Here is a 10,222-nt window from a genome sequence, read left to right as displayed (position 1 = left end):
GTTAAAAAAAAAAAAAAAACCACAAAACCCCAGAAATAACCACAATACAAACTGTTAGCCAGTATATTGCAGGTTGCTTAATAGTATTGCTTCAATGTTTTGCATGTTGATCTACTCTTAAGATAATATCGTATTGGAAGACTTAGACTGATTCTACATACCATGTAGACAGAGATTCAGCTTATTCAGGCAATTGCTAAATAAGTGATCACATTTATTTTTTATTTATTTATTTATTTATTATTTATTTATTTTTTTGTGATGACTATTTTATTTTTTATTTATTTATTTTTTTAACTTTTATTTATTTATGATAGGCACACAGGGAGAGAGAGAGGGGCAGAGACACAGGCAGAGGGAGAAGCAGGCTCCATGCACCAGGAGCCTGACATGGGATTCGATCCCGGATATGCGGGACCGCGCCCTGGGCCAAAGGCAGGTGCCAAACCGCTGCGCCACCCAGGGATCCCTGTGATGACTATTTTAAAGAATGATCTTATTGCTTGATATTGCATAATCTTGTGATTACAAAGTCTAAACAGTCTGAGTTATTAAATTCATTTCATAGTCAGTTATTAAGTATGTATAATTGTGGGCTAATACTTAGATGCTGTAGGATAGAAATTAACAATTTGTCCTAAATGGGTTAGTCTAGTGTGGTAGACAGGATATGCTCATTTCCCCATCTCTACCCAACCCCTTCCAAAGAGATTTGTATTCTAATCCTGGAAATCTGTGACTATGTTATGTTACATGGCAGGGAAAATTAAGGTTGAAGTTAGAATTAAGGTTGATAATCAGCTGGCATTAAAATAGGGAGATTATCCTGAGTTAATGGGGTGGGTTAATTACATGGGGGTGGGCCCCATGTAATAACAAGGCTCCTTAAAAGATGGAGGAAATAAGCAGAAGTCAGTGTCAAAATGACGCACTGTGAGAAGGCCATGGATGGCTTCGGAGATGGAAAGGAGCCACTAGCCAAAGAATGCAAGAAGACTCTAGAAGCTTCCTAGAAAAGACAAGGAAACAAGTCTCCCTATAGCCTTCAGAAAGGAACACAGACTTGCTGACACCCCGCTTTTAACCCAGTGAGACTCATTTAGAACTTCTGACTTCTAGACTGTGAGATAATAAACTTATGTTGTTTTAAGCCACTACATTTTTGTAGTAATTTGCTATAGCAGCAGTAGGAAACTAATACAGCAAATTCTTCTTCTAATACAGAGAGAAGTGAAGGGGTATCATGTAGATAACATGGAGCATTGGCACTGTGGCAATCTGGAAAGTGCCTACCAAACACACATGACTCATATCCAGCTCCAGCCCATATTTCTTAATGGAATAAAGGCTCAGGATTGCCAAATTTTCCTGTTTTTCAGAATAAGATAAGAGTAAAGATTTTTATGTGAAAGTTACTGTTTTTATTTAATTATTTACAACTAATTAAAAAAATAAACTCTTGCACATGTATACAAGTAGATGCATATAAGGATGTTTATCACAGTATTGATTGTGAGAGCAAAGAGAAACAAACCAAATATCCATCAAATATGGATATAAGTAAATAAAGGTAAATATATATGATAAAAATACATACTTTAGTCAAAATCAATGAACCAAAGATTCTAACATGTTATAGTATAAAGCAGAATGAGATATATAGCACGATTTCTCATTTATTAGTATAGAAATACACTCGTAAAAATAATATATATATATAATGTAGGGCTATTTATATGTATACATAAAGGGACAAATGTGATCAGGGATGGTAGCTGAATAGGTACAAAAAGCCAGGAAGAGAGAGCAGTAAAAGGGGATGTACATGGGTTAATATTCATGGATTACGAATGTAGGTGGCCCGGCTCAATTTTGACTGATTACTGTGTAAGCCAGAGCAGAAAAGACCTTGTTAGACCTGTGGGTTTCTGCTGGGGATACAAAGATGGCCAGGACATAGTCCATCCCTTTCAAAAGTTTCATGGAGAAGTGGGGTAGAAAGATGTGTAAATGAGGTAGAAGTAAAAAAAAAAATGCAGTTATAAAAAAAGTGAACGTTCAATCATTTATTCAACTTCCATTCAAATATTTATGAAAGGGGATCCCTGGGTGGCTCAGTGGTTGAGCACCTGCCTTCAGCCCAGGGCATGATCCTGGAAACCCGGGATTCAGTCCCATGTCAGGCTCCCTGCATGGAGCCTGCTTCTCCCTCTGCCTGTGTCCCTGCCTCTCTCTCTCTCTGTGTCTCTCATGAATAAATAAATAAAAATCTTTTAAAAAAACCCACAAATATTTATGAAGTACCTGCTGTGCTCCCAGCAGTTTAATGGCAGCGTGTCTGAAGCATAAGATTTGGCAATAAGAGTGGCAAGAGCCATGTTTATATTTCACCCAGCCTCTGCACCAAGAGTAATAGTAGTGCCATGACAGCTTTTCTGAGTCTTGGATTCTTCCTTGGTATCCTGGGCAATAATTCACGTTATGTTCTAATTCCATGCAGGGTTGCTCTTGTGAAGTGTGAAGCATTCTGTAGATGGGAGACACCATTACCAGGCTTCCTTTCTCTTTTTAGGTATGGGTCATCCTCTAATGTCCTCTTCTCCTCGAACTTTGCCACTGATCCAGGCCCACATTGCTAGTGCCCGAGTCACTGCCATGGGCAGTCAGGTTCTCTGCCCCATTCTCCTTTAATTTGGCCTGTGATTTAAATAAAACAGATATGCCTAAAATACCTCCTTTATCACTAAGGCATAAACTCACAAGGGAAGGGATTTAGATGCCTTCCTCAATCTCGTGCACATTATAGGAATCCCACAAGGCTCACCTTGGAAATTTCCTCTTGTATCTGTTTCCGATATTTCCATTAAATTTTTCTAAATTGCCTGCTGTGGTGAGGATGTGGTCATATTTTCCCTTTGTTCTAGACAATTCCTTTATCCATGTTTCACCAGTTGAAACTATCTTCTCCCCTGCAGGCAGTTACAAAGATTCATTTGTGGGAAAAACTTGCCTGGAATAGAAATATACATGCTGTGATGTTTCCTGGGAAAAAATTTATTTCTGATAATAGGCCTCAGAGTATCTGCCTAATTCCCACTGATAACACATCTGTTCCATAAAGAGATATCTCTTTGGAATCAGTGGGACTTTTAGAACAACTCATCAAGGAAATAGGAGAATCAGGTTGGGGGCAACTTTGCACTTTGGAACCAAATACGTCTATCAGAATGATAGAACGACCCATATGTTGGGATTTATTAGCTCTTATGGACTATTTAAAACATAAGCTTCTGATGAAACATTTACCTAAAAGTTAGAAAGAGGCTGCTCTGTTTCATAGTTGGAGTTCTTGAATATTTTTGGTGTTAAAGCAGTGCCTGATTATAGGAGGATGTTAGCTATAAACTGAAGCTGTTTCCTGGAGGGAACACATTTTGCAATAACTCCCATTCAACTGAAGTTCTCTGCAAACCAAGAAAGAGTTGAATTCTCGTATTTACTTTTTATTGTTTGAAAATTGCTATTGCATTGCGAGTGTTATGGATATTTGGGAAAGAAGAATGGGGCATTATTAGAAACATCCCTGGGGCATAATTTAGCTTTACTTGCAGAGGATGAGAGAAGTGGCTTCATACAGAAAAAAAGCAACGTCTGAGAAATATTATCGGTAACATGCTACTAACTCTAAAGGCTGGACTGATTAGAATCCGTAGGAGTTTGAATACATAAAAGCAGCATTATTAGAGCTTGTAGAAAGAAGGGAACCAAGAAATAACTATATGGATAAGGTAGGTTGCACTGGGTTAAGGAACATATTCCAAAGAATCTCTTAAAGGGTAAAAAGGCATTAATCGATCTCTTGCAGAGTTCTTGCACATCAGTTTAGTCACCCAAAGGACTCAGTATGTTTTACGAAGTGTAAATATGACTCATGGACCTCTGGGACATTCTGCAGGTGGGAAATATTATAAAGAGAATAAAATCACAAAAGTTTTGACTCCCCTCCAGATGGATAACGTTGAGAGTGAAATTAAGACTTGAATCCAGATTGCTATTGTTGTTGTTGTTTTTCCCATGGAAACTCTTTTATTGCCAAACGTGATACTTGAAATATTTTTTGTACCAAGTGGAGCATTCACTTCACAAAACATTTTAATTGTAGTCCTGATGGTCTTCCTGTGTTTGTTCTGACAATACAAGTTATTTTTATCTCTAAATAGTTGGAAGGAAAAAGAAATTAACCTAAGTGATTAGGGCAATAAAACATTATTGGATTTTTGAGATCAGACCTTTTAGAATCTGCATTAATTAAAAATGTTTTTGTTATTTAAATTAGTTTTAAAAATTATAAACAAGTAAGCCATGCATATAATAAAAAAATTGAAATAGTGCATGATTAGTTTAAAGTGGAAAGTAGAGATGTCTATTTCTCTCCTATTCCCAGACCCCAGAGGCTAACCACGTTCTTTTATATGCTTTTTTATGTTTCCGTAAGATCATCTTACTCTGTGTAAGCAAGAATTACATCGCATACATCCTATATCCCTTTGATTATACAAATTAAGTGATTATATGCATATTGTTTTATCCCTTACATTTTTTCTCACCAGAATATCTTAATCATCTTCTCTCCAAATCAATGCATTTAGACATTTCTTTCCCAGCAGTGGTATGTTATTCTATTTTGTGTTTTTGCTGCAATTATTTAACTAGTTCTCTATCGATAAATAAACACTTGGGTTGTTACTCCTGCCGTGTGTGTGCATGTACATATGTACATGTATGCTAAAACAAGCAATGCTACAGTTGATTTCCTTATATGTGTATTTGCACACTTATGTGAGTACAATGGAGGAAAAATTCCTACCTGTAGGATTTCTTGGCCAAAAGGAATATACAAAAGTATATACTAGTATGTTCTAGTTTACCAGATATTTCCGAATTGTCTTTATAGAGAATGTATCAGCATCTGTTCTCTAACAAAAGTGCAGAAATGAACTGCTTGTTAATTCCCTCCATGAAATTGTGTCTTATCAAACTATTGGATAGTGAGCAGTGGTATTCCATTGTTTTGTTTGTGTATCTTTAGAAAAGACTGAGATTGGGGATCTCTCTCTGTTTGTTTCCAGTTAAGTTCCTTTTCTCTGAAATGCTAGTTCATGTCTTTGGACCAATTTTCTAATAGATTGCTTAGTTATTTCTTATTGGTTTGTTAACCTTTTTTTTTTTATAGATTAAGGAAATTATTAATCATTCTCTCATGTCTTTAAAATACTTTTCCTAGCTCTTTGAATTTTGACTTTGTAATGATTGTTTCTTGCACACTGAATTAAAAATGTTTCTATACCAATAGATCAAATTCTCCTTTTAGGACTTCTGTTTCACTTGATGTTTAGAAAATTTTTTCTCACTCTAAGTTTATAAAAAATATTAAGTCACATTTTGTTTGAATTCTTTTACATTTTAACTCTTTCTACGTTTAAATCTTTGATCCATATAAACTATATTTGATAGTAAGGAATGAAATAGAGAAGTATTTCAATTTTTTGCAAATGGCAACTTTTTTGCCTGAGCTTACTCATTGAATAATTTATCATTTCCCTAATAAATTGTCATTTCCATGTTAATTAAAAATAAAATTCCCAGGTGTATTTTTTCCCAGGTGTATTTAGCATTATTTTCATACTGTCTACTCTGTCCCTTTACTTTGCATATGTTTTTCTATGCTGGTGTCAAATAATTTCAATGACAGTTGCTTTAACTGTCTAGTGAGGCTAGTTACTCTTTGTGACTCTTCTTTCATGGAATTTTCCTAACTAAACAGGTGCGTTCATTTTTCTAGATGACCCTGATCATCATTAAGAGACACTGAAAAGAAGTAGGATTACACTGATTCATAGATTAATTTGGGGAAGAATTAACATCTTTACAATATCAAATTTTCACCTTAATCTTACAAAGTTCTTATGAAATATAATTGTAGTCTCCCCCTCTTTTTTTTGGTATTGTAAATAGTGTATTTTCTTCTGTATTTTGAAATTCTTAGTGTATTTAAAAATTAGATTGGTCTTCAGTATTGTATGTGTTTGATTAGATTGACTATGCATATGAATAGATATTATCAATCGATCATCCACTTCTATTTTTTTGTAGCTGTATTATTCTTTGTAATGAGTTTGAAAATTTGCCTCCTTTTTCATGCTCTGGAATCTTTAGCCTCAGAATTATGTTTTTTGAAGGTTTGATAAAACTCATACCATCTGGACAATAATTTAATCTGCATTTCAAATGTATTTGCACAGTATAGAACAATGCATCCCTCTGTAATTCAATTTCTCTTTTCATGTTTATGTCTCACATTGTAAATTTCGTCTATTTGCTTTTTCATCTTGCTCAGTCCAACTCCTTAAAAATTTTGTTTTTATTCTATTTTTGAAGGAATCAGCTCTTGAATATACTTTCTTGCCTAATTTATCCTTTTTTCTCTTTCACTTTTATTATGCTCTTCTTTTAATATTAAAGTTTTTTGTTTCTTTCCTAACTTTTCAATGGAATTATTAATTTTATTTTTCCTTCTTTAGTAACACATTTTAAAAATTTTAAAAAGATTTGTTTATTTGAGAGAGAGGGAGAAAAAGGGCATGAGCAAGTGAAGGAGCAGAGGGAGAGAGAACAAGCAGACTCAGTGCTGAGCCCAGAGTCCAATGAGGGACACTATCTCACGACCCTGAGATCATGACCTGAAGCAAAATTAAGACTGGCTGCTTAACTGACTGAACCACCAAGGCACTCCTTAGTAATACATTTTAGAATATGATTTTTCTGTTAAAGTCTTGCCATTGCTGTGTTTTATAGGTTCTGATGTGTAGGGTATACAAAACAGTTATTTTCCAGTTAGGCTACAATATAATATTTTGATTTGAAAAAGAATTTCAAGTGATTGGAGTTTTTTCTTTATTTCTTCTTTTTTGTATTATGTTTTTGTTTTATTGTATTATGGCCAATGATTAATTTCTGTACTATCTATACTTTGTGTAAGTTATTGTGGTTTTCTCTGTGGCTTACTATATAATCAGTTTTGGGACATGTTCCATGGGTCCTCGAAAAAAAAAGACTCATTCTCTTTGGGAGATATAGAATTCAGTGAATCATTCATTCATTCACTCAGTCCTTTATAAATACATATTTATTCATTTTCAGTATAAGAATTTATATGTGCCAGATTTCATTCTATGCAGAAAGGACAGTAGCATGAATAAAACAATAATTCTCTGTGTTTGTGGAGCTTTCCTTCTAGTATAAAGGAGACAGAGAGTGTTTAGGCGGATAAACACAGATACATTTTTATTACTGACAAGGTCTTTAAAGAAAAGTAAATTAGGTGAGGAGATGTGAGAGTGCCATGTGAGGGTCCTTAACAGAGGCCTCCCTGCGTGGTGACATTTGAGCAAGAGGTAGCAGAAGCGAGGGAGAAATAAGACATGAGGGGACAGCAAGCCTGGCGGAAGAGTAGAACTGGTGGTGGTAAAACCTAGGTGTTAGAGGAGAGCAGCATGAAGGTCCATGTGACTCCCATGGGGTGAGTGAGGACACATCCATGGTAGGAAGTAGGTCAGAGGCACACGCAGGAGCCATGATAATTACTTTAGAAAGCTATTAGAGGGTTTTGAGCCAGAGGGTTACAGAATCTTATTTATGGTTTTCAAATGTTATTCTGCTGTCTGCTTTATTATGATATTTAAATATTCCATGTATCTCATTATACTTTGTCTACTTAATTTGTCAAAGGTTCAGAGGGTTGGGCTAAAGACTGCTCCTGCTGTGCTTTCGGTTTCTTTCTGCCTTGCATGCCAGGCTTTCTTTATGTGCTTTGATGCTGAGTTAGTTAGGGATAAAAGTTTCAAGCAGATTGGATCTTCACTGTGGATTGTACTTTTGTTAATTTAAAGATCTCTCCCTTTTCCTGTTAATGACTTTTTCCCCCTTGAATTCACCCTATGTGTGTTAATACTGTGATACTTGCTTTGTTTTCACTGGCATTTGCTTGGTATGCCTTTGCCTATCCCTTTTCCTAAAAAAATCCCGAATCATTTTTCCTCTACACTTACCTTCATCATACAGTCAAACGGTTGGATTTTAAAATCCCACCTGTTTTTATCTTTTGCCAAATGATCTGTTTTTGTTTGGTGTATTTTTTTCATTTTATCATTAGATTTATACTATGTTTAAGTGTTTGGCAGTTAGCTCTCTAAATTCATGTGTACTTAAGTCAATTTCTTGACTTCGCATGGTTTGTAATGAATAGTCACTTGGAAATTTGTAGAAGTTAACATACATACTTTTCGACCACTTCCCTCCTTAATAATCTGCCTCCTTTGAGAATATTTACTTTCTGTTCTACAATTCTCTTCCTCTCAGTTATTCAGACATTTCCAGCTTATTAATTTCACAGCAAATTTCCTGAACTCTTTAATTCTTTTTTGTTTGCTTTTACTCAAACAGTTAAAAAAATTCAAGAAAGCCTCAGAAGAAAGCCTTCTTGCTTTTCTTGTAAGGTCTGTCCATTGCTTTCATACTTATATAAAACTTGGCTACACATACCATTGTAGGGTCAAGTTTATTTCCCACAACAGTTTATTGAGATTGTTGTACAGAATTGGAAAGCTCTTCCTCTATTATATATTCATCAATATTAATTTAAGTACCATGATCCTCCACATGTCTCTTCCTGATCTGTCATCTTCTCTCTAATTATGTGCATCTTTTCATCTTCTTAATCTTGTTCTCTCTGTATTTTTAAACCTGTCTTCTAATTTTAGGTGCTTTTCATGTGGTTTTCATTTCTGTAATGATTTTATTCATTTTTTGGCTTCCACTTATCATCTGTCAATTCTTATTCTTTCTCCTTTGTTTTTTTTTTTGTTGTTGTTTTTTTTTTGTCTTCTTTGAGCTCTTTTTTTTTTTTCTCTCACCATCCAAGTTAACTTTCTTTGGAATTTATTTTCTTTGAAAACTTCTTCTGTTTCTTGGAGATGCTCTTCTGATGCTTAGTTTTCAACTAGTGTTTGCTTTCTATATTTTTTCCTAACTCCTCTGTAATACCTTAGTATTATTATCTTGCGCTGGTTCTGTGGTTCATCTTTGAGTGAGAGGGCCTGGGTGTTGGGCATCTGTTTGCCCAGTGATGCAAACAGCAGGGGTGGGAGGAACAATCTGACCTCAGATTGTAGTCTCCCACACTTACAAAAAACCTCTCTAACATCTTCCCTCTGAAGCATGTCTCCCTTTAGTTTGTGTGTCTTTCTTCTCTGGAGATCATCAGGAGGTCTTTGTGGGTTGCTGGGAAGGTTGGAATGTCAGAAGTCCTTCATGAGTTGTCTAGCGTGTATGCAGATCCTGCTGCCGCCAGTGCTTGAACCGCAATCACTACTTACCCTCTCTGCTATTCTCTGACATTCCTCTCATCTGCTTTCCCAGTTATGAGGCACCCTCATTGTTTTTGGCAGCTGTTCTTCCTAGTTTAAGGTGTGGATTTGTGCATTCCCAGTTTCATTAGGGACAATGTTTTCTTCCCATTTTGCAGCTTTCAGTGTGGTTTGGAGAGACCTAGTGAACAAAAAACCATTTACTCCTATACCTTGAATTTTTTTTGGTGTTCTTTTTTTTTTTCAATCTAAAGAAATATCATTACAAATAAAAGAATTCAACAGTAACCAAATTGTGTGAAAAACTCATCAAAAAAGGAATTCACTGGGGGGCATCACCAAAGTCATTGAGGAGACCAGGCGTTTCCGGCTAGCTCATATTCCTAGAACATTTATTATTAAATCATAACTCATAAAATGAGTTGGAATGTGTAAAAGCAAAGTTTGGAATCACACTGGAAAGTTTTAATTTCAGTCCAATTAGCTTCAGCATTATTTAGGAGGGAATGAGAGAGTCATTGACAACTTTCCCAGGAAAGTCACTTGATTAGATCTCTATTTAAGAAAGATGGATTGGAGAGAGAAGAGGAGATTAACAGAGAGATTGGTCAAGAGGCTACTACAGTCATACTTTTAGAATTTGCATCATGTTTCTCACTACTTCAGGTTTACCAATCCTGAATTAAGTAAAGAATAAAAGAAGAAAATATTACTTAAATTATGGCAGGCTCTTTAGTGTAAATGATATGTTTCACAGTGCTTCTGCTTCTTCAGTACTAAAATACTGCAAATTCTAT

Source organism: Canis lupus, chromosome 35 (genome assembly GCF_048164855.1).
Source record: "Canis lupus baileyi chromosome 35, mCanLup2.hap1, whole genome shotgun sequence".
NCBI classification, from domain to species: Eukaryota; Metazoa; Chordata; class Mammalia; order Carnivora; family Canidae; genus Canis; species Canis lupus.
The sequence above is the reverse complement of the archived record's forward strand: the minus strand, read 5'-3'. Positions refer to the sequence as shown.